The sequence below is a fragment of the Phascolarctos cinereus genome, unplaced genomic scaffold, assembly GCF_003287225.1.
Source record: "Phascolarctos cinereus isolate Bilbo 61053 unplaced genomic scaffold, phaCin_HiC Scaffold_726;HRSCAF=1367, whole genome shotgun sequence".
NCBI classification, from domain to species: Eukaryota; Metazoa; Chordata; class Mammalia; order Diprotodontia; family Phascolarctidae; genus Phascolarctos; species Phascolarctos cinereus.
In genome coordinates this window covers 72,555,835-72,577,134 of record NW_027556098.1, presented here as the reverse complement: position 1 = coordinate 72,577,134, position 21,300 = coordinate 72,555,835, and the positions used below count along the sequence as shown (strand labels likewise).

Sequence of the window (21,300 nt, the reverse complement as noted above, 5' to 3'; positions counted from 1 at the left end):
GAAAAGGATAAAAGAAGGGAGGGCAGATTAGGGGAAGAGGTATTCAGAATGCATGCTGTCTTAGGGTGGGGGAGGGACAAGATGGGGAGAAAATTTGGAAACTCAAAATTTTGTGAAAGTGAATGTTAAAAACTAAAAATAAATAATTTAATAGAAAAGAATACAAAAAATATTATGGACTCCACCTCCTTGGAAGTTTAAGCAGAGGCTAGATACCCACTTTGGGGGCTTGTGATTGTAAGGATTGCTTTCATATGTTAAGTGGCTGTTAATGTCCCTTCCAGCTCTCTTAATCTATGATTCTGTGATCTTTTACAATGGGATCCACAAAGAAATAGTCCTGGGACAAATGGCTGGGCTGTTGTATGTCCTATGTACAGATGATTATACAGATGGAGAAAATTTTATTATTGTTACGCAATGAAATATACAAATACATGAACCAGAGGATTAGGAAAAAAAATACTGTTAGATTTTTCTAACTGGATGTTCAATGGATATCCTAAACTGAACATAACTAAAACTGAACTGAATATAACTGAATATAACTGAAACTAAAATTGAATATATATATATATATATATATATATATATATATATGTATATATATCTGTATATATATATATATGTATATATATGTATATACATATATGTGTGTATATCTATGTATGTACATATGTGTATGTGTATGTGTATATGTACATATATGTATATATACATATATATGTATGTATATGTATATATATATATACACACACACACACACATAATGTGTGTGTGTATGTATGTATATGTATATATCTCCTTCTCTACTGTAACATTGCCACTGGCTTGGTGGAAGGCCCTCTTCACATTATGCATGCCTGGACTATTGCAACTTCCTTCTGGCTGATCTCCCTGCATTGAATCACTCCTTACTCCAATCCATCTTCTAGTCAAGTGTCAACTGATCTTCAAAAAGCATAAGTCTGACTTTACCTCCCCTCCCAGTCTTTTTGCACATAGTAGGTACTTAATAAATGCTTATTAATCAGCTGACTAATCAACACTCACATGGCTCCAGGATCAAATAGAAAAATCCTCTGTTTGGCTTTTTAAGTCCTTCATAATCTGTACCTTTCTACCTTTCCAGTCCTTTTATTCCCTCCTTCCTCCAAAGACACTATTTTCTGTTCTTCAAACATGGTACTCCAACTTCTGACTCTGAGCATTTTCTCTGGCTGCCCTTCATTCCTGGAATGTTCTTCCTTTTTGTCTCTCTCTTGTTGCTTTCCTGGCTTCCTTCAAGTCTCAGATAAAGAAGTCTTTCCCTTCTTTTTTAGTCTTAGTGCCTATCCTGTTAGACTACCATATATATATATATATGTATATATATATATATATATATATATACATATATATATATATATATATGTGTGTGTGTGTGTGTGTGTGTGTGTGTATGTATATATGTCTATGTGTATGTATGTATACAACACATATATTATGTATTTATTTCATATATGCATATATACAAATATATGTTGCTGCTGTTCAGTAATTTTAGTCATGTCTAACTCTCTGTGACTCCACTTGGGGTTTTCTTGGCAAAGATACTGAAGTGGTTTCCCATTTCCTTCTCCAGCTCATTTTACAGATGAGGAAACTGAGGTGGGCAGGGTTAAGTGACTTGCCCAGGATCATACACCTAATAAGTGCCTGATCCCAAATTTGAACTCATGAAAATGAGTGTTCCCAAATTTAGGCCTATCCACTGCAGCATGTAGGAGAGAGAGAGAGAGAGAGAGAGAGAGAGAGAGAGAGAGAGAGAGAGAGAGAGAGAGAGAGTCTTGTTTATATATAATTGTCTCCCCATTAGGCTCAGCTCCTTGGAAGTGGAGAATTTTTTTTTTCCATTCTTTGTATCCCCAGAGCTTAGCACAATGCTAGGCACATAGTACATTCTTAATAAATGATACTTGACAGACTGATCAACCAATGTAACAATCCATGAATCAGAGTTTAAAAGCACAGGGAAAGCATTTGGGTAAGAATAAAAGGAGAGAGAAAGAAAATCATATTTCTGTGTGAGTATACTACAGAACAGTGGCCAGGAAAAAAAAGATAGGGATGATGCTTTTCTAAGACACATTCCAAAAATTTTACAAAGGCTAGATATAGAAATAAGCAACTTAAACCATATAGACATATGTTGGAATTCTCATTTTACTAAAATCAGAACATTTGATCATTTCTTGGCTTACTTTGAAAGTCAGAATGCCATCATGGACCTAGAATCTAGACTCAACTCCCTCATAATTGTGTCACTCTGTGCAAGTCACGTGTCCTCTGTTTTCCTCAGTTTCCCCACTGGTAAAAAGGGGACAATAATATAGCACTATCTTCCAGGGATGTTATGAGGTTCAAATAAGATAGCTATTGTACCTTAGCACAGTTCCTGACACAGAGACAGAGAGAGAGAGACCATTGCATCTTAGATTTTGGATAATAAAGGAATTCTGGGCAGGTTCAAATTGTACAAAGTCTACAAAATACAGATCCCATTAAAAATACTTCACTAGATCTCTTAACACTACGTTTAGAAGCTGGTCTTGTCAAGGGAGAAGTAAGGTACATTTGGAAGAGAAAGAGTGACTGATGAGTTTATGAGTACGGCTTGGAACAGTAAAGGACTTTCATCTAGCATCTGAGTTTGTATTTATCTCATCTACTCATGATCAGTGTTTTCAAAAGTAACTGAGATTTGCTTACCCTAGATCAGTGCATTTGTAGAAAGCTTTGGCTTCCTGTGTCTACTTCAAAATAAACTCCACAACTCTCAACATCTGTGGACCATCCAGAACCATCTAATTGTACTCTAGATAGAGTTAATTGCCTGGGCAACAGTTATGTTTTCCAGAGCCAGAACAAGACTGGGACCTAGTATGACAGTGAGGCAGACATGTCTTCTATCACTTTATGAGTGAGCATTCCTCCAGTGGCATGTATGCTATTAAAAACCCCTATTATTAGCTTAAAGTGAATGTGACTTGGTTTCTCTTCCTTTAAACACTATTCCTAATTGATAGAGTGCCTTTGTATACTAAAATAGATAAATTTTAAGCAAATAAAAGCCATAGAATATTTACAAAACACATTACCAACCACCACCATCCCCTTTAAGTGACAGAATGACACTTTCCTTATTGAAATCTAGAACAATATTTAAGTGGAAAAAAGAAAGTAATTAAAAATATATAGCGCCCAGACACTACTCTGGATAGTATACACAGTAATAATTATAATAGCTAACATTTATAAAACTTTTATTATGTGCCAGGCATTGTGCTAAACACTTTATAATTATTATCTCATTTGATTGTCACAACAACCTTGGGAGGTAGGTGCTATTATTATACCCATTTTACAGATGAGGAAACTGAGGCAAACAAAAGCTAAATGATTTGCCCAGGGACACAAAGCTGCTAGTATCTGAAGCCGGATTTGAACTCAGGCTTGCACTTTCTGGTCCCACCGTTCTATCTATTGTGCCACTTTGTTCGTCAAGATAATAATGATAATGATGATGATGATAAAAATAGCTGGCATTTGTGTGGTACTACATAATAATATACATATATATATATATATATATATATGTATAACAACTTTGCAAAAGTGCTTTAAAAATATTTCATTTTATCCTCACACCAACACTTGGAAGTAGATGCTATTATTATTTGTATTTTGCAGATGAGGAAACCAATGTGTACAGATTAAACGACTTGCTCATAGCTAGTAAGTATATCTTGGCCAGGGACTACAAAGTGTATCTGCCTGCCCCAGAGTCCTCCAAGCAGAAAAGCTTTAGGTAACGAGCCCTCTTTCTCTCCTCCCGGGTCTCCTAAGGTGGAACCTGTGCTCACAGGTTCAGCTTAGAAGTTCTGAAGCTAGCAGGAAGGAAAACTGGTTCTCTAAAGCTAAAGAGACTATGGTTGAAAATTCACTGTCAGCATTGCCACAAAGAACGATATATGGCTTCATTCTTTTCTTAAGCTCCCAGTGCGGTTTCATACTCTATCTTGTGTGGACATTTATTCTTGAGACTTGGTTAAACTCCATAGGACTAACATATTGGCCTCAAAAGTACTAGGCAGTTATTTTGCCAATCTACCTCCTTACTGCTTTAGTAATTACTTACATATTGATATTTGGAATTAACATGGTGAACACTGGACTCTATTCATATCAAAAATCAGCCACAGAAGATATCTCAAGAAAAAGGTGCTCCGGCCTGAAAGGACATACCTATAGGTGAAGTAAACCAAATGTTTTTTATTGCTGCCAGAGAACTTTACACTAAAGCTGAAGTATATAGGGAACATCTCAGTTCCAAACATTCATTTAAGAATTTTTTGAATAGGACTATTTTGACTAAGGCCTTCTATTTCCTCCATATACCTTGTATTAATTGAGAAGGGGTAAAGATTCAAGTTGAATGGAAAAAAACCTGGCTTTGGACCCAGGAAAACGTTGATTCAAGTCTCACTTCTGAGATACTAGTTGTATGACCCTGGGTAAACCACTTAACTTCTCAATGCTCTATTTAACTCTTTAAAACTCTGTGTCACAAAGAAGGTACAGAGTTTCCTCTTCTGCGGGTACCCTATATCCACTTAATAATGGGTCCAGTCCCTATCCCTATCAGATTTCTCTGGGAAGGTATTCTAAATATTAGTTGATGAATGGAAGAAATAAAATACTGTATGTCATATGTACTAGCAAAGCAGCTCTAATTAATCTAATTAATGTTTAATTAAAGGTGTAGTTAACGAACAAAAAAATAAGCTCAGAATTATATCATAAGAGGATATATAGATGGATCAGATTTTGGAACCTTCATAATAATTTGATCCTGAAAAGGTTACTGCCTTAAAAACCAATGTCTTTACCATTGATATTCTGCTGGTCACATTGCATAGCTGTGAATACCAGGATAACACTCAGTAGCGGCATGGTTGGGCAATGAAAACGAGGGGGAAATGGATAGAGTTGAGTCAAGTGGTCTCCTGGTATCCCTGAGATAATAAAAGAGCTAAAGGAGGGCCTGATGGGTTGGACAGATCCTTTATGGGGAATTCAGTATTAAGGATGGGGTATGGACCTAGATTTCATTGGTATAGGGAAATCCTAGATCCCCATCTAATGGTGCAGCACCTTCTCTACAACATTGTCTTAGAGAATTAGAGTACTGAATGGTTAAGGGATTTGCCCAGGGTCACACTGACCATATGGATCAGAGGGGAGACTGGAATGGAAGTCTTCCTGGCTCTGAGGTTGATACCGTATCTGCTAAACTATGACATCTGAATTTACAAGTGGAAAAATGGACAAAAATCACACAAGATGTGAAGATATGGAGGGGCTATGACCTGCATCAGGAGGTGGGGTACCTCTATCAGTGAAATAATATATTTCCTAAAACACTTTTACCTCACCAATGATACGCTGAAAAGACAGACAGTTCAAGAGTAGTTTAGCTAATTTCAGTTGATAGCTAGCACTAGAGTTGACAAGTAGGAGAAGCCATGGATGGTTTGGACAGCAAACTGAGGTCAAGATCATCAAGGACAACTCTGCCCCCTCATCACCTGTTCCTTGGGGCTCCTGCCAGTGACCAAGTACTGGGCTTAGTGTCCTACAGATCTTTCTTAGAAAGAATATTCTTATACTCTTGTGCAATGTTTTCCAAGGAACTGAATAATCATTTCTCACTGTATTTTAGGATGTGTCCTAGAAGTGGACTATCTAATACTCACCCTACCCCCAAAAAAGACTACTGGACCTGGAATACTGTGCAATAATACTCAAATGATGTGCTATTACAGTTATCCCTGCCACATCATGGGTGTTAGGGGCAAGGTGCTACCATGATCTAGAAAATCCACTCAAAATTTTTTGTCCCTCCCTCCACACTAGAGAAGAAGTCTGAATTATTATGGTATTAAAAAATAAAATATGTTGATATTATACAATACAAACTTTTTTTGCATTTTTGAGTTTTTAAATGTTCTCTGAGTCATCTGCTAGCCTTTGAGTGGCATCTGTGGCTTCTGCAGAACTCCCTCAAAATTCCCATTTAATTACTTATGCTGACCCATGATATATGGAAACCGTGATAGGGGCAAGTCACAATGTGGAAGGGATAACTATTTCTAATATTATATTTACTCTAACTTGAACATCTCCTAAGACTGCATGATATAATGGATATGGCCCAGGACTTAGCATCTGGAAGACATGGACTCTTGCTAAATATGTGACCCTGGGCAATTCCCTTAATCATGGTGTCTCAGTTTTCTTATCTGTAAAATGAAAAGATTGGACTCACCCTTCCAACTCTAAATCTGTGATTCTACAACCAAAAGATGTTTTGAGCAGAAAAAAATAGTAATTTTGTTTTTATTCTGGATAGGTGATTTCATCAGCGTAGGGGAACTCACAGGAAAGAGATACCCTTTCCCAATACAGATTGATAATATGGCTGTACCTTCACAATACTTAAAGTTGCCTTGGCTACTGAGAGGTAGTGACCTGCCCTTGATGGCTGCAGCTCCTGTGCCTGAGAGGCAGCACTTAAGATCAAGGCTTCCTGACTGCAAGGCCAGCTCTCTATCAAATAGTGTTTTTTTTATTTTTTAGGTACTGCTTAGGAATTTCAAAATATACTTAGATAAATATTTAATGAATCAGTGACAAAGACAGTGATGTCCAGAATGTAAATAAATGTAATTGAATGCTGATGACATTAACTTAAAAGAAAAAAGAAAAAATATACCAAGCATTATATTTGGATAGATTTTGCATTCATATTAAATGAACACATGCCTCAAAATCTCTTAATAATCATCATCTCCATTTAAATCACTGAGATTTAACTTCATAAGGAATCTAAGTCTTTATGGATAGTGAGAATTTTTCTAGGTTTTTTCCCATAGATATATTTCCATTTATTCTTTGTAATAAAATACCTCATTATCAGAGTTCTTAAGGGGCTTTTGAAACTTTATGGAAGGCAGAATGTAATCATTTTTCTTCCTTCTCCACAAAAACACTTTTTTTTGGCACTGATGCAATGTTTAATATTCACAAATCTGAAAGGAGAAAGGAAAGTGTACATCAAAATTATGCATTCTCCTGAAGTGGAAAAGGATGCTCATCAAATGCTACACTTGGAAATAAAATTAGAAGCTAAGCTCCCTGGTACTGCCTTCTAATCTCTGAGCAGGTGTGCCCTTATTTTTCTCTATACCTGAAAATAGAGAATAAGCAAAACTCATTTCTTTTTTGTTTTTACAAAACTCATTTCTGATGCTAATGATTCCACAGTTGACACAATTAATAAGGTATTCCCAGTTTTCTAAAAGCATTTTTAATAACAGCAATCCAGCATGGCTTCGGCAATTACATAGAATAGATGTTGTTATTTGCAACACATTACCCATAATCATGATGCCCAGCGGTTGCTGTTGGTGTTTTATTCTCCAGCTGGTAATGCTGTTATCATGCCAGGAAACCTGTCAAAAACTCTCCATTCACTACTGTGCTTTGTGCTTGACCATTGAGACTACATTTGAATGTGAAGCAAAGACATATGTGTATCTCAAAAAGAACCTATTCTTCTCCCCTTGACCTTGCTACAAAATGTCTCTTGTACCACCACCAATTTTCTTCAGCAATGAGGAGATGTAAATCAGTCATCACTTGAATTTTGTAATGTGCTAATATTTTATGTTTTGTGCATTTCAAGCTTAATTGAGTTTTATATTTTATATAGTAATGTGTCACTAACCATTATGTCAGTATAAAGAATGTAAATTACATCCTTTATCATCTTCTTTGATTCCTAAATATTTGAATTTTCAAAATTTTCAAAACTGATGCTTTTTCTTCTGTTTTTTTTTCCTAAAGAAAAAGTTTCTCTGTGAACAATGTCTCTAAAAAGAAAATTTTCTGTGTAAATCAATATATTGGAATGCAGTTACAAAATATGTGTAATTGGTTTACTTTATAATCATGTCTTTTATTCTGTGCATTTAAAAACATTACTTTCAGAAAGGGCTCATAGATTTCATCAGACTGCCAAAGGGGCCCAAGAGATAAGAAAGGGTAAAAACATCTCTGTTGGTGGTGTTGTTATTCCTTACACTGACTTCTGGTATATGCCTTTTCTTCTGAGATCCTCCAGTAGCTTTAAAGCTGACAAATGCTTTTGTTATCAACATCCTGTTTTCTTTTTATGTTTATAAATATATCTACAGCAACAAATAATTGGAAATGAAGTTTGATAATTACTCAAACTTAGCAGACAAAGTCTGGATTAGGAAATTTCTACTTGCCACAAATTTCGGTTTTCTGATGACAGATTATAGTAGAACAAAGGTCAATGACATAGCCAAGGTCACAGAGAAACTTTCTCTTTAGAACTCCTGATTCACAATCCAATACTCTCGTTTCAAATCTACTTTCCTCTTATGTGACCAAATAATGTGAAATTGTTCCTATTATATTTATTTCACAGTCCCAGCCACAAGAAAGAGTAGAAATGGGTTTCCCTTAAGATAGCACAACCTTGTTGGTAAATTTTCAAGTTTCAAACTAAATAAGAGAAAACAGGGTAATAGCTTTTGTGCAATAACATTTTTATGACCCTGAGTTGTATTAACTAGATAAAAACACTAGTGTACTTGTTTACCCAAATCCTATTTTTACATAAGCTGTATTAACCAGTCAACTCATCAGTTCTTCAACAAAGAAATAAGATTTCCCTGAGAGAATCCAAATTTATGGAGCTGTTGAAATAACATTAAAATATAATTTTCTAATATTTCTTAGGCCTTTCCTGTTCCAGTACCAAAGACTATTCTTATCCTCCTGAGAAACTGGATAGGCAGTTTTATCTGGTACTAGAAAAAGGCAAAAAAGGCAAAAGCAAAATGGATTTTTTTTTTATTTGAAAGAGAAGAGATGGAAGTTTGGTACTTGTATTCTGGACCTAAATTAGCTGATCTCAAGGTAAGGGAATGATGGGAAATGGTGACTAATTTTAAAGCAAGTAACTATTTGGAATTTCCATCTTAAATTTGTACAATTCAGTATAAAAGAAATTTCCTTGCCAAAAGTCTTTACATTTACTTCGGCAAAAAAAAAATGTTAAAGCATCTCAATAGAAAACCAATTTCTGTCTAAATCATCTTTTCCTCTTCCTCTTTTCTCTCTCTCTCTCTTTTTTTTTTTGCCCTTTCTTTCCCTATTCCTTTCTCTCTTAACTGAAGGCAAGCAATATTGAGTTACTATGTTTGGCTCAAAGCAAAAAAGGTTGAGGAAAAGAAGAGGTTTTTTAACTAGGTAAAAATTATACACAAATTTGTAATTCACAACTAATATTTTATCCTGCTCAAAGACCTATGAAAAGGTACACAATTCAAGCAAACAATGTAGCACGGTAATTTGAAATAAGAAGTCAATTTCCTTCCCATCACAAAGAAAGAAAGTAAGATAAATAGAGATTATTTAAAACAGAAATTAAGCTTTGGGGTGAAAGCATTGGTTTGTTTGATTGTTTTTTTTCCCATTTCAACTCCACACTGTCTTAGCCTCTTAAATCCCTCACTTCCTTGTCTTGCTGTTACTCATACCTGACTAAACCCTAGCCTTGGATTAACCTCAGCTACCTCCTCCATTCTGATTCATGTACTGATGACAAAAGCTGGAGGAAGTCATACAACCAAGCTGAGTCTACTACTACAAATTTATGTTAACTTGCTGTTGTTGTTGTGTTGTCGTAGTTGTTGTTGCTTGTCTTTTGTTCTTGAAGAGGACCATGATATCAGGAAGATGATGCCATGACTTGCAAATGAATTGGATTTAAGTGAGAGAGGGCTGTGCAAGGTCACAGCCTCACTTTCTCCTCCCGAACCATCTGGGACCAGTAGTAAGATATAGAACAGGACAACAGGATATGGACCCCTTATATTATCGAACCTCAACTGGGACCTCACTTCAGATTCCCTGTCCATTCTTCACAGAGTTGTTCTAAATTTTTTCTTCTCTCATCAAGCCTGCCAAGCTCAACGTTTTTCTTTATCCTCTCAGTTAAAGACTTTGCCTCATTTTATTGAGGAAATTGAGCAATTAAACCATGACATTCCTCTTCTTTCTTTTTACCTTACAACTTTGACACATCCCTCACACACTGCCCCCTCTCTCTCCTCCTTTACTCCAGTCCCTGATTATGAAGTCACCTTTTTTTCATAGCAAAAGACAACTTTTCTACATGTGCCTTTGAACCTATTTTCTCCAGCAAATTGACCCCTAAATCATTCCTCTTCTCTTCCTTTAATTTTCAATATCTCACCTGATGAAGTGACCATAGTTCTTGCCCAGGCCAAACCCTTTACAAACACAAATGATACTAACCCATCTTATTCCATCCCACTGTCTCCAGCAAATTGCACTCTCATCCCCACTCTGTGACTTATTTCCAATCTCTCACTGCTTACTAGTTTTTTCCCTATTGCCACAAACATACCATGTCTCCTCCATCCTCAAAAAAACCTACGTTCTTCTGTCCATCTACACTATCACCTCATATCTTTCATACCTTTTATGGCTAAAGTTCTTGAGAAGGCCATCTATAATAGATAACTACACTTCTTCTCCTCTTGCTATCTTCTTAACTCTCTACAGTCTGGCTTTTATCTTCACCATTCAATCAAAATCATTTTCACCAAAATTACCAATTATCTCTTAAGTGCCAAATTGGAACAGCCTTTTCTAATCCTCAACCTTCTTGACTTCTCTGCAGCTTTTGACGCTATCAATCATCCTTTTCTCCTTAATACTCTCATCTCTAGATTATTGGGACACTATTCTCTCCTGGTTCTCCTCCTACCTATCTTATCATTCCTTCTCAGTGTGCTTTGCTGGATCTTCATCCAGGTCATGCTTATTAACTGTAGGTGTCCCACAAGGCTCTGTCCTGGGTCCTCTATTCTTCTATTCTATTCTTCTCCTTCTGTAATATTTTGTTTGATGATTTCATCAGCTCCAATATATTCAATCATGCTGATGACTCTCAAATCTACTTGTCTGGTCCTAATCTCTCTGCTGATCTCTAGTCTCACTCCTCCAACTGTCCATTAGACATCACTAACTAGATGTCCTATAGATGTCTTACACTGAACATGTCCAAAAGTGAACACATAATTTTTTCCCAAAACCTTCCCCCCACCTTCAAATGCCCCAATTGTTAATGAGGGTATTACTGTCCTCTCAATCCCCCAGGCTCACAACCTATCTATCATCAACAATTCCTCACTCTCTGTCACCTCAAATATACAACCCCTTGCAGGGTCTATTGACTCTTACCTTAGTAACATCTCTCAAAAATACTCTCTTCTCTCCTCTGATACTGCCACCACCCTCATACAAGCCCTCATCTCCTTATCTTATTGTAATATTCTGCTGATTGGTCTGTCTCCCTCAAGTCTCTCGCAATTCCAATTCATCCTCCTCTTAGCCATCAAAGTGATTTGTACCTAAAGCACATTGGACCATGTTACCCTGCTACTCAACAAACTCCAGTGACCCTATCACCTCTGGAATTAAATATGACATGCTCTATTTGGTGTTTAAAGCTCTTCATAACATAGCACTCTCCCTACCTTTCCAATCTTCTTACATTTTAGGCCCTGCCCCAAATACCACCACCATGTACCCTGCAATCCAGTGACTCTGGCCTCCTTACTGTTCTTTGAGCAAGATACTCCATCTCCCAACTCAGGGTATTTTCACTGACTGTGTCTTGTGCAGGGAATATCCTCTCTCTCCTCAGCTCTGCTTCCTGAATTCTCTGGTTTCAGTACCACCTTTTCCAGGAAAAATTTCCCAATCCCTATTAATTCTAGTACCTTCCCTCTGTTAATTATTTCCTTTTTATACTGCATATGGTTTGTTTGCCACATATAGTTAGTCATTATACCTGGTCATGTGCATGTTGTCTCTCCCACTGTATGATAAGTTCTTCAACGGCAGGTGTCTCTTTTGCCTTTCTTTGTATCCCTAGTGCTTAGCACAGTGCCTAGCACATAGTAGGCACTTGATAAATACTTAGTGACTGATTAGTTCCTTCCCTATGACTTTCAAAGATGCTCAAGTCTCTCCTATCCCTAAAAACAAAGCAAAAGAAACTTTATTAGACCCTAGCATTCTCTCAAGATGTCATCTCACATCACTTATCTTAGCTAATCTCCTAGAAAAAAGCTTTCCAAACTCATTGTATTTCCTCTTTTCCACTCTCTTCTCAATTCTTTTTTAAGGTAATTGGGGTTAAATGACTTGCCCAGGGACACACAGCTACTGTGTCATGTTTGGTCTGAGGCTGAATTTGAACTCAGGTCCTCCTGACTTCAGAGCCAGTGTTCTATACACTGTGCCACCTAACTGCCCCCCCCAATTCAATCGCAAACTAGTTTCCAGTCTCAATATTCAAATGGCACTCCCTTCTCCAAAGTTACCAAAGAAGCTTTAATTGCCAAATCAGATGGAATTTTTTTAGTCCTCATCCTTCTTAACATCTCTGCAGCATTTGAAACTACTGACTATTCTCTTCCACTAAATACTTTCTTTCCTCTGTTTTTTGGTTACATTTCTGTTTCCATGTTACACTCCTGTCACCATGTTCCACTACTACCTATCTCAAGGCCCTTTGCTGCCTCATCAGTCACATCATGCACCAAACTGTAGATGTACTCCAAAGCTTTTTCTTAGGTCCTCTGCTTTCTCTTTACACACTATTTCTAGGTCACCTCATCAGCTTCCCTAATTTCAATTATCATCTGTCTATATAGGATTCACAGATACACACACACACACACACACACACACACACATATATACATATACATATACATATGTATAATATATGGATATATAGTTATCTTTTCCACACTGCGACTTTCCCCATCACAGTTTCCATATATCACTGGTTGGCATAAGAAATTAAATGGGAATTTGGGAGAAGTTTTGAGGAAGCTACAGATGACACACAAAGGCCAGTAGGAAAAGTTTAGATACTCAGAAATATATAAAACATATGTATAATATTGTGTAATATCAAGAAAAAAGAGAAGGAAATCCACAAAGCTAGAAGATTTCTTCCAAAGAGAGGTCCAGAAAATGTTATGTGTATTTTCCACATCACGGGATATACTGTACCCTAATCCCCATAATGTGGAAGGCATAAGTGTGTGTGTGTGTGTGTGTGTGTGTGTGTGTGTCCATATCTAGCCCTAATCTCTCTCTTGCTCTTCAGTCCTGAATCATTGACTTTTGAATAGTTCTGATTGAATATCCCATAAACTAAGTATATGCAAAAGAGACTTAATTATCATCCCCCCAAAAACCCACGCCTCTATAGACCTTACAAATTTCTGTTGAAGACGCCATCATTTGTCCAGCCTCCCATGTTTGTAACTTTAGCATTACCCTTGACTCCTAAATCTCTCTCACCTCACATATCCAATCAATTGCCAAACCTTGCCAGTTCTACTTTCATGGCATCTCCTACATCTAACTCCCTTTCACAATTCACACAGCTATCAACTTACATAAAACCCTCATTACTTTTCATCTAGACTTTTGCATAGCTTTCCAATTAGTATCTTAGCCTTAAGCTCTCTTCGCTCAGCTCCATCCTCCACATGGCTGACTAAATGATTTTCCTTAAGACCAGTTCTGACCATGGCAGGCCTCAACTCAATAAACTTAATAGTTCCCTATTGTCTCTCAGATAAAATATAAACTCCCTGTCAAGCTTTTAAAGCCTTTCACAACTTAACCCTGAGCTATATTTTTAGTCTCATTATATATTACATCCTTTGCCAAACTGGACCATCTCTATTCCTTTGTACTGGCCATCTGCCATCCGTGGAATGAACTTTCTCTTCAATTCTATCTCATTTAATCAATCCTTCATTTCCTCAAAACTCAGATCACACAATTTTCTATATGATGCCTTTCCTGATCCCTCACCACCTTCCAACAGCTGGCACCCTCTGACCCCAACTATCTTGTATTTGTTATGTATATATTTATTTAAGAGAGATATACTACATGCCCCAACCACAATTAATACAAGGAGATAATCTGTGCTTTGATATGTTTACAAGGTATAGAATCAAAGTGGGAACTAGGTGTGAATATGTCCCAGAGTCTATATTGAATCAACCAAAGGTGCAAATTAGGTTTAAACAAGTATTTAATCAATTTTATGAGTGGAGTGCTTTCAGCCTTTGGATGAAAACAGATTATGTCATATAGGAAATGTGCTGCAATTACTTGAAAAAATTTAGAAACACCTCTGTGCCAATGTATAATGAAGAAGGAATCCTAATAATGACAGTCAAGCTTCAAGAGTGTTTTGAGAATGTAGACCATAAGCCTGTAAGCTTACAACCAAGAGACAGTATGGGAGTCAGAGGTAGGCAGGAAGGCAGGGAGGGTGTAAGAGAGGCAGCAGGAGAGGCAAGGTGTGTGTATGTGCAGGGGGGAATAGTATTGAGTATTGAACTTTGGAAGTCTGAAAGATTTGGACTATCAAAAGCCCAATAGAGTGCTACACCTCAAGACAACTTCATGGGACCCCAGAAAGTTAGAAAAAGACTTCCATCCAACCAGGAGCTCATATTTGCCCTTTTCCTCACCCTTGTTCTAAGTTGGAACCCAGTGTGTCCTAGATTTCTTTTGGGAGGAGGGGAGGTTGTGCCAAATGTTTTGATTACAAATACCCTTTTTAAAAGCTAATTAACTCTGGCTAATTAATATCAACTAGTTAGATGGGAAATTGGGATCCTTGGTATTAGAACCCTCAACTCTGTAGCGTTTCCCTTAGAGCCATATGGGAGGATTAGTCTGTCATCTTTTAGACCTTCTGCCAGCCAGTGGAAATGGGAATCGAGGAACTAGCCCTGGAAGGGGTGCTGTATGCACATATTTTTTTTACCCTGATAGAATGTAAGCTCTTAGAGAGAAGGGAGTATTGGGGGTGGGGGACAAAAACAGGTTCATAGTTTTACTAGTGCCTAGTGCATTGTACTAAGTAGGTGCTCTAAAAATATTTCTTGATAATTAAGTCATGAAAATCACTCCATCACAATGTAAGAGAAGTGATCATTCATTTCTGAGAGAAGTGAAACATCACCCAGTTTTGCCTGGCTGGATATCCCTTTTCTAATGCAGTCAGTAATTCCTTTCTCATAATCCCTATAGATCTTCGTTGATGAGGAATTAGCAAGACACCTTGGGCCGGGTTTTCCCCTTCATAGATGGAAGATCACTGGTAATGAGCCCTCTAGGGCAGAGAGAGATATGTCTTTCAAACCACTCTCCACATTCTGTTGTGTAAATTATACTCAGACATAGCAGAGTGTGATCTGTCATCTGATACCACAAGGAATACTTACTAAGATTTCTAATACAGGTAAATGTGATTATATATGGCCAAAGTGTATGGATCCAGATGACTAGCAGAGAAAAAAAAAAAGGAATAACTTGGTCCCTTAGGGAAATGTACATTCTTTTGAGTTGTTAGGATGCTCTTTTAGTGTCGTTCTTCCATAGAAAAAGACAGTACAAATGGTAAGAAACAATAGGATCACATTGGAGCTAGAAGAGACCTTAGAAATAAAGAAAAAGCACTTTGTATTAAAAGACTTTAAATCTGAAGCCCAGCTCTGTCACTTGCTAGCTGTATGAACTTGGACAGATTTTTTTTCCCTCCTGTGCAAAATGAGGTTGATGATACTTGTTCAACCTAACTCAAAGGTTTATGGTAAAAATTACATGGAATCCCTTGTCTGGGCAAAGAATAAGACTGTAGGTACAGAAGATTGGATACGTTGCCAAATATGGTCATATCAGTTAATTAGTTTTGTTTGACATTTTTTGTTACATGGGAAAGTCCAATGGAGAATATATGAAGAAATAATATCCCACTCAATAGCCTTTTTTCTTATTCGTACATTGACTAAGAAACTTCTTTATCTTATTTTTTAGTTAACATGCATTTATTTTGTCTCCTCTCCTTTTCTCCAAAAGAAAGAAAAATAAAGGCCCTGTAACAAATATTCATTGTCAAGAAAAACAAATTCCTGTATTGGCCATGTCCAAAAATGTGTTTCATTCTGCACATTTAGTTCATCACTACTCTGTCAGAAGATGGGTACCATTTTTAATCATAAGACGCCTAGAATCGTGGTTGTTCATTGTGTTGTTAGGAATTCTTAATCTTTCAAAATTGTTGGCTTGTACATTTTTGTTGTTATGATGTAAATTGGCCTCCTGGTTCTTATCACTTCACTGGAAAGCAATTTGGAACTATGCCTAAAATGTTACAAGTTGTGTATATGCTTTGACTGAGCAATGTCAAAGCCTCAAAGAGATCCAAGAAAGAGAAAGTCCTACGTACATATACAAAAATACTTAAAGAAGCAATTTTTATGAGGGCAAAAAACTGGAAACTAAGAGGTAACAGTCAATCATGGAGTAGCTGAACAAATTATGGTGTATGTTTTCAGGGAAACCTGTGAAGACCTATGTGATCTAGTGCAGCAATTTTTAAAATTAATATAATCAAAATGGTTTCTTTTGTCTTTTGTGATCTTTTCCCTCTGTTTGGTTGTGTATTTTCAATATATAGTGTCAGTAATGATTGTCTTGAGTTTTAGATATATTGTTGCTCAAATAAAAGAATAGTACTTCTATGCATATGTTTTTTAACATTAATAAATGTTTTTTGATAGACTTTTTATGCCTCTATTCATATAGATTAAGAGTTTTGTTTATGTGATTTATTATGATGATTGTTTTTCAATATTGAATGCCTGATATAAATTCAGTTTTGTCATAGCAAATTTTTTTTGTATAGTTTATTGCTACATAATCTTTGCTAAAATTTCATTAGAAATTTTTGCTTCCTTGTTTGTTGGAAATATACACACATATTCCTAAAAGGAGTTTGGTAAATTTCCTTTTTTCTAAATTATTGAGAATAATTTTTGTAGATTAAATAATAGCTGCTCTTTAAATATTTGATAAAACTAACTAGTATATACACCTTAACCAGGGTTAAGTTTTTTCATCTTTTGGTACTACACATCTATCTTTCTAAGATATGGTCTTAGAAGATTCCCACCTCTTAATTTTATTAATTAGAGAATTTCATATTATTGTAAGTTATCCTCTTCTTCAATTCACCCAGCTTTGACATAATTTGTATATATAAATTTCTGATAATCTCGTATTGTGCTCATGTTGATTTTTTTTTTACTTTGATAACTAAATTTGGCTCTTTTTAAAATTTTTAGTGATTGATCAATTTTGTTATTCTTTTAAAAGCTTTCTGTTTATCACTATTTTCTCTTCCATTCTATTTACTTCACCTCTATTTTTCTCCTTTATGCTTGTCTTGGGTTGTAACTTTATTTTCAATTTTCAAATTGCATGTTCAATTCATTAATCCTATCATTTTTCTATTTTACTAATATGATTTCACATGCACATAAATAGGCATACACACACACATATTCCTTTTAAAACTGCTTTCTCTCTATCTCCAAATATACAGAATGTTATTTCATTGTTGTCATATTTATCTATTATTTCTATGGCTGTTCTATGACCTATTTATTATTCAGGCTATTAATTATTAAGTCTTTATTTGGGTCAGTATCTTAAAAAAAAACTTCTCATGTCAATTATTTTTATTCCATTATGGACTATAAAGGATATTTGAATATTTCTTCCTTATAAAATACATCCATTATTTCTTTAATGATCACTTTTTTGTGAAGGCATAACGTTATATTGAAATTTTTTTTAATATTCCCATTCAGATGACACCATGAGTCTTTCAAAACATTTTCCAAAGAATTGATGTAACTATTTTCTTTTTTAAAAAAATCTTTCATTTAAATGAACTCAGTTTTGAAAGAATACGCAAGTCTCTTACAATTGTTCATTTACTACCTATATCTTTTCCAAATTCATTTTGTTTTTCCTTTAAGAACGTAGATGTTATGGCTTCTAAGGAATACATATTTAGTAATGATATTGTTTCATTTGTCTATGGTGTCTTTAAACATATTGTTGTCTTCCTGTATATCTTCCTTAATGCTTTGAATTTTTAGTATTGCCTTGCTTAAAGTCATAATTGCACTCTGCTTTTTTGGACTTATCTGAAGCATAGAAAATTTTATTTTTACCCTTTATCCTTTATGTGTCTCATATATATTATACACACACAAACATATATACACATATATGTGTATGTGCTATATACATATATGCGTATATGAAAATATACATGTACATATGCATGCATATATATATATATATATATATATATATATATATATATATATATATTTCTGGTATGCAGCAAGTTCTTGGGTTTTATTTTCTTGTCTATTCACCCATTCTCTTTTGTTTTCCTGGGAAGTTAAATCTACTCTTATTTAAGATTATAATTGTTATGTTTGTGTTTTCCCTACTTGGTAGAAAATTCAAAAACAGATCATAGGATCATAGATTTAGAATAGGAAGGTATCTTATCAATACCAATTTGGACTTGAAAAACTGAAGACTATAGAGATTCAGTTAACTTGCTGAGGATTATACAATTAAGTGTCTAACACAGGATTATTGCCCAGATTATACTGAATTCAAGTACAGAAATCTATCCAATACACCATACTGCCTCAAATATGATATTAGCTAGATTTACTATTCCCCTTTCTCCTCATTACGGAAGTCCCTTCTCTTCTAACTAGCTTTGTACTGATATCATGGTCCTTTTAGAGAATGAACAACAAACAACAAAAGCTTTGTACTACTGACTGAGTCCCTCCTCCCTCCGGAGATACCCATTTTTTTTCATTGCTAGGGCTAGATGAGTTCAAAGCTCTCCTCCATTAAGGTGTATGTGTTCAGATTGGTTCATTGCTCATAGAAATAATCAAAGACAAGACAAAAGCCACAATAAGGGAAGATTAAGATGCAGTCCTGGCACATGTAGAGGGGTATACTGATCATAGCTAGAGATAGTAGGTCCATCACTTAATCTTCCTTTGTTCACAAAGTTTTACTTTGAGAATGGGAGGACTGTTGTTTTCTCTTCTTCTTGTTTTTGTAAGTGTAATTCCTGTACTTGTCATAATTTTTTTTTTTTTAGGTGGTTGTGGTATGAGCTAGGCTGGAACACAACCATTCACTTTGCCATCCGCTGGACCAGACCAAGGCTACTGCAAACAGCAAGACGTTCATTTACAGATGGAGAGGGTTACCAACCAAATAAAACCAGAAGATCCCCAAGACCTAAGGCAAGTCTCTTTTTAGTGCTTTCACTGGGGCTTTTATCAAAGAGAACCTCCCAGAAATTTTGGAATTGGGAAAGTAAAAGCTATATGACCCTGGTAAATCACTTAACCCTGTTTACCTCAGTTTCCTCATCTGTAAAATGAACTGGAAAAGGAAATGGCAAACCACTCCATTATCTCTGATAAGAAAACCCAAAATGGGGTTACAAAGATTCAGATATGACTGAAAAATGACTGAACTACAATAATATAATTACTGATGCTGAGCTCTGATATAGAAAGAAGAGTATAAACATGGTCCTTATCTATCCTCAAGAGGCTCATATTCTAACTATTAACCAAGCTTCAAATTTATTAGATCCATTAAGAAAAAAATTTCCCTCTTCCTGTGCAAATCACAAGCCCTCCACACTTTCTCATCTGGTGGAGGTTTTTTGTTTGGTTTGTTGTTTGTTTTTTCTATCCCTAAATCTTCCATGAAAGATGTACCTAGCATGCTAGAAGCCCTCCTCTGGATCTGTTAATATTTCTGTCAATATCTTATAACCTTGTTTGCTTTGAGAATGACCCACACCTTTTCAATATAGCATGAGGAACCTCACACTGAAGTTATCGATGGCAACATACAGCTTCACAATCTGTGTCTCTTCATGGACTTTGAGTCCCGAGCACATAAGCTACATGTAACAATGAAACAAAACAGTGTGCACCATAAGCAATCCCACCTAGGTGAATGTGGTTCTTTGTAGTGGGGAAGCAGTGTTTAATCTGGCCCTCGGGCCACTTTGGGTTTGCATGACTTTTAGAGACCAGCAGAGGGCAGCAAAGTACTGAGCTGAGACAGAAGGGCTGGTTCAAGAAGTTGATGTTCTAGGCAGGGTAGTTGGCTGCTCAGCTGAAAAAGTGGGATTCCATGAACGTACAAGTTTCTCTGGCAGCATGGGCTTGTAGAACGATAGGGAGCTGGATTTAGAATGAAAGAACTTAATTTTGTGACCTGATTTTCATGAAATGTAGATCTTAACATGTCCTCCTACTCAATAATCTCCAGTGCTCCCTATCACCTCCAGATTCAAAGTTCTATTTAGCATTTAAAGCTCTTCACAGCCTGCCCTAATGCTACATTTTCTAACCTTATTACACAATTTCCTTCCACACATACTCTGGTATAGTCAAACTGGCCTTTTTGTTATTTTTCATGCATAATCTGTCTCTCATCTCTGTGCTTTATACCAGTTATCCCCTTTGCCTGAAATACATTCCCAACTCACTTCCCGCCTTTGAAATCTCGTTTCCTTCAATAGTAAATCAATAGACATTTATGTTCCTACTGTATGCTAGACATTGTGCTAAGCGCTTAATGACTCAGGTAAAATGTCATCTGAATAGGCTCTTGTAGCACCACCCCATCTGCTAGTGTTGTTTCACCAAGGTTATTTCATATCTGTTTTGTATTAAGAAAAAATATTATTTTGCCATTAAATTAATAATCAATTGCTAAGTTGGGACCCAAGTTTTTCTCCTTTTATTTCCCCCTTTAGGGTGCAGCCCCTGTAGAAGATCAGTCAGTCTCTGAGAGAAATGACTGATTGATGAGATTGTCCTAACTTTTGGGAAACATGCCGTTCCATTTTTGGCTGGACCCCACCCAACTAGGAGACCTTGCTTCTGTCTAGAGTATAAACAGAATCTACTCTAGGTGAGTTCTTGCCCTGAGGAAATGAGCCCCTGTGCTTGTAACTCTCCATTAGATTTTGGGGTAATCCAGCTCAAGAAAGAGAAAACCAACCAAAATGGTCTGGGCTAGCCCACCTCCTCATTTAATGTTCGCCAAACAGGGTTGATTTTCACTTGCCAGGGGCATCCCCTTTTAACAAAGGTATTT

The 21,300-nt window shown here is 36.2% G+C and overlaps 1 pseudogene; it reads left to right on the top strand.

Annotated features, from left to right (window-relative positions):
• Positions 1 to 3,970: 3,970 nt before the first annotated feature.
• LOC110210861 (phosphatidylinositol N-acetylglucosaminyltransferase subunit P-like) lies at positions 3,971 to 21,004 on the top strand (annotated as a pseudogene).
• The last annotated feature ends 296 nt before the right edge of the window (positions 21,005 to 21,300 follow it).